This window comes from Arachis ipaensis, chromosome B02 (assembly GCF_000816755.2).
Source record: "Arachis ipaensis cultivar K30076 chromosome B02, Araip1.1, whole genome shotgun sequence".
NCBI lineage: Eukaryota > Viridiplantae > Streptophyta > Magnoliopsida > Fabales > Fabaceae > Arachis > Arachis ipaensis.
The window spans coordinates 108,723,383-108,727,960 of record NC_029786.2 but is presented as its reverse complement, the minus strand read 5'-3'; positions in this window follow the sequence as shown (position 1 = coordinate 108,727,960).

The window sequence follows — 4,578 nt, the reverse complement described above, 5'->3', positions numbered from 1 at the left end:
TATATAAATGAAATGCTCTTTATTAGTAAGAGAAGATATGTATAAAGCTGAAGATTATTCAAGTGATGAATCCTCACACCTGATCTCATGCAAATATCTCATGAAACAATAACCACGTACCGTAGAGATATATAGATGATTCATGAAACCAAACTAAAATGAAATATTGCAACAAAAATAGCCTCTGATCAGTGCAATATATAGAAGATCAGATCATGCCTTTCAACTTTATTACCATTCCGAAATGTCTAATAATAATTAATAACATCATTATTTTCAATGCAAGGCTATTATTATTGTTGGTGACTCGGTTCTATACTTCTATTTACGACGACTACTTTTGCACACAATAATTAGTCGATTACATTGCTTTGTTACGGGTTCTAGCTACCGTCTATATATAAACAATTATATTAGTTTAATATACTTAATTAGCTTGCATTGTAAAATAATATTTCAATACATCCTTTGCCTTGGAAATTAAATAACCCTAATGCGTATGCAGATCATCCAACCATCGATCACTTCTTATATATATGCTTACAAATTAAAATTCAATTCTAGCAAAATTAGCTAATTCATCAGCTGCCCCTATATTATATATATTTTGCATTTGCATATAGGCACATACAATAATATATATTAATATTATACATTAAAATCTCTGAATGAACCTTGAAGATAATATCAACATAGACCTTACGTCGCATCAATTTCTAAGTCAATACACAACCTATGCACCTGTGGAATGGAGCCTAATAATGATTCCAAACCCGAATTTGTTGTCATCACTAATTGCAGAGAAATGAGAGAATAGTCATCTATCTATCAATTGAGAAATGCTAGGGGCAGTAATTTTGTGATTTGTAGCTATCAAATAGTCATTAATGATGATTTTAATAGTATGAGATGAATGTAAAATTTCATTCAATGACTCATTTTTTTTGTTGGTTACATGCTGGCCAAAATTTAACAAAGTTGTTGGCTCCTTAGGCTTTTCCCTATCAATTTTCTCATTATTTTAATTTCTAATTAATAATCATATCCTACTATGTAAAATCTGAAATTTAGGGTACTTATTAGTAACCTAGCTACATGCAGCAGCCTTGACTAATTAGCTTAATCATAGACTTTACTTAGAAAATGATTATTACCTAATTCCGCTCCTTACATAGCCATTGGTATTTAGAAGCAACACAGAATGAATTTATTTGTCTGTTTTGTTCTGTTTTATTTTTTCATTTTTCATTTAATTTAAATGACAGCTGCAATATATAAAGTATGTTAGTATTATGCAAGTCAAAGGTTTGTCACACGTCATATATCAAATATCATAAATGAAAGGTTGAGGGTTGTACAATAATAGTTGAGCAAATGAGAAGTAACCTGAATATGATTATACTTAATAAAACATAATTTACATTAGGAGAAATGTTAGGATTAATATATTTTATTAATTTTAGTCAATAATTTGAATTAATATTTTATTTTTTATATTATTAAATTTTAAAATTTAGAATTTAATACAAAAATATTTTCATTAATTAAAACTAATAAATTTTATTGGTGATGTAATAGTTACTATTACGTTAATATATCTTTTTATAACCTTAATAATAGGTTTTGTTGATGTAAGGAACAAATTAAGTTGACCTGACTGTAGAATATTGGACAAAATTAAAATTGGGTTTACTCAAATTAAGATATCCTCAGATAGACTCAGTTATAAGGATATATAATGGCCGATTAAAACATATTCAATAGTAGTTAAGCCTGAAAGAAAAATATGTTGAATATCTTCCTAAAAATGTGCACATTCTCCATGAATCATTTTTATCAAATTAAATCGTCTATCATGGTTAATGGCTGCTAGTGATAATTTGGAGAGGACACGGATGCCGCGCCGTTGACTTAACAACCTAAATAATTGATGATTGACATACACATCCAGCTTTGATGAATTGCCAAAATAAAAATATATATAGCGTTTAGCGTAGGCACATGAAGAAGACAACATTTTGTTATTTCTAGTTAGGGAAGCTTAATGTCTTGGTTATTTTATTTAAAGAAAATGTTTAATAACATAAAAAAATTAGTTAAAAAAATCAAAATTTATCTTATTTATTAATTAATAAAATGCAATTATTTTTGTATATATAAAAATTAATAGTTAAGTATTATTAATTAGATAATAATTTACTTAAATATATTAAATTATTTATTGTTTCTCAATAATTAATTTCACATCAAAATAATTATATTTGAGTCTTTGTTTACATTAATACACCAGTAAAGATTTAATTTGATTATACTACAAAATTTACATATATTTGTGGGTGTTTTTTAAATAAAATTTTTAAAAACTTTCGTAATATATTTTATCTATCACATTTTAATAAACTTTCACAAAATAACTAACAATAAAATTTCACTATTATCTACACATATTTTATCATTATCATTATTTTTTCTACTACTATTAATATTAATACCATCAACATTATTATTATCTTATTTTATTTTTTATACGATATTCTTTTTTATTTTATTATTGTAATTATTTTGTTTTCTTACAATATCTCTTCCGACAATAATACTCCTCCAGTTAACCACCATCTTTTGAAAGAATTCTTTAAAAATAAATACTTGATTCATATATGGTTTATGGTATTTAAAATTTTCATAAGGTTGTCAAATTTGCGAGCCTAAGTAAATTTGTGGAGTTGACCTAGACTCGACTCGTAGACTCGTACAAATTTACCTGTTATACATTTTTTATAATATATATATATATATACTTGTTGTAACTTGTAATTGTAGTTTTCACGTTGAAATTGTTAGGTTTGAATGTCTATATCTGAGTAAATATATATATATATATATATATATTTACTCAGATATAGACATTCAAACCTAACAATTTCAACGTGAAAACTACAATTACAAGTTACAACAAATATTCTAGAGTCTAGATCACACATTTAAATCCTTCACAAGTATGTATCTAGTTCAACATAAAACACACAGTCACACAATCAAAGCTTCATAAGACACAACCAAAACATAAAAGAAAACAACAAAGTAACAATTAAATGTTCTAATAAAGTCTAAAACTCAAATCCTTCAATATCTTCATCTTTCATGGCATCAACATCATCATCTTCACCATCTTCATCAGAAACATCATTTCTTTCAGGCTCAGGTTTAACACGGCCAACAAAATCATCATCATCATTCACATGTTCATCTTCTTCCTCTATTAAATTTTGTTGTGGATCCCTAAAAATCAACAACCCAGATAACAAATTCAGATTCAGATTATCCACTAACTAAATTCATAACTAACACTAACTAAACTAATACAGTAACACTAACATTTCAGACTTCAGAGTTTCAGTCAGAATCAGATATTCAGACACATTAACAAAAAAACCACTAACTAAGTAAGTATTAAGTAACAGTTTAAACCAGACAACCAGTAAATCACAGTACCACACATTTTAACCATGAAGCATGAAGCATGAAGCAGCATCAATTTACTAACTTATTAAAGCATGAAGTAGCATCAGTTTAATTTTTTTTCGAACATATCAAATCTCATTAACTAATTCTGTGCATGATTTAAACTAAACTAAAAAGATTTTAAAAAGTTAATATCAGAAGTTCAGAACAAAAAATGCAGAATTCATACCAAAATTGTTAATATTTGAATTTGTTTAAAAAACTTACCTTAGAGAACAGGACAGAATTGAAGCAGATCGGCAGTGAAGAATAAGGGCGACAAACAGGGGAGGGGAGGCAAACGCAGTGAAGCAGAACAGGGGCGAGTGCGACAGCCGACAAACGCAGAACAGGGGCGAGTGCGACGGTCGACGAACGTAGAACAGGGGAGGTGAACAGCGTACCGTGAATCGTCGAGTACTCCGACGTGGGTGGTGGGCTGGTGTCGACGAGGAACCTTCACTGCGTGGTGGTGGGCTATGCGACTCTGCGTGGCCTCTGCGTGGGATGAGGGATGAGGGATGAGGCGAGGCGACAAGCGAGGGATGAGGGATCCGTCCGGGCGTCTGGCCTCTGCGTGGCGGCGCAAACAATGGTGCCGGTGGATGGTGGTGATTCAGCGATGTTGGAGAAGAATAAGAGAGTGAGGGCTTGGTGGAGTGTGAGGGTTTCAAATTAGGGTTACTGGGTCTAGGTTAGTGGCTAGTTGTAGGTTTTTTTTTTTGGGTCCAAAACGACGCCGTTTTGGCGAAAATGGGCACCAATTCAAATTCGCTGACTCGCTAGCAAACTCGTGAATTTGAGCGATTCTGTCCGAGTCAACTTGATTCCACTATCTAAACTTGTAAACTTTACGAGTTAACTTGCGAGTTTGACAACCATGATTTCCATAAAATCAATTTTAATTATTATTTGATAAATTTTTAAACTGAAAATTTGCATTATCTTATAATAATCATATTAAGGGACCAAAGTATTATCTTTTTACTCTTAATATATTAATGCTAAAAGAATTAAAAGAAAGAATGTATTAGTATGGAATTAAACTTTTAAAGAAGTTCCTCAAAGTGTAATATA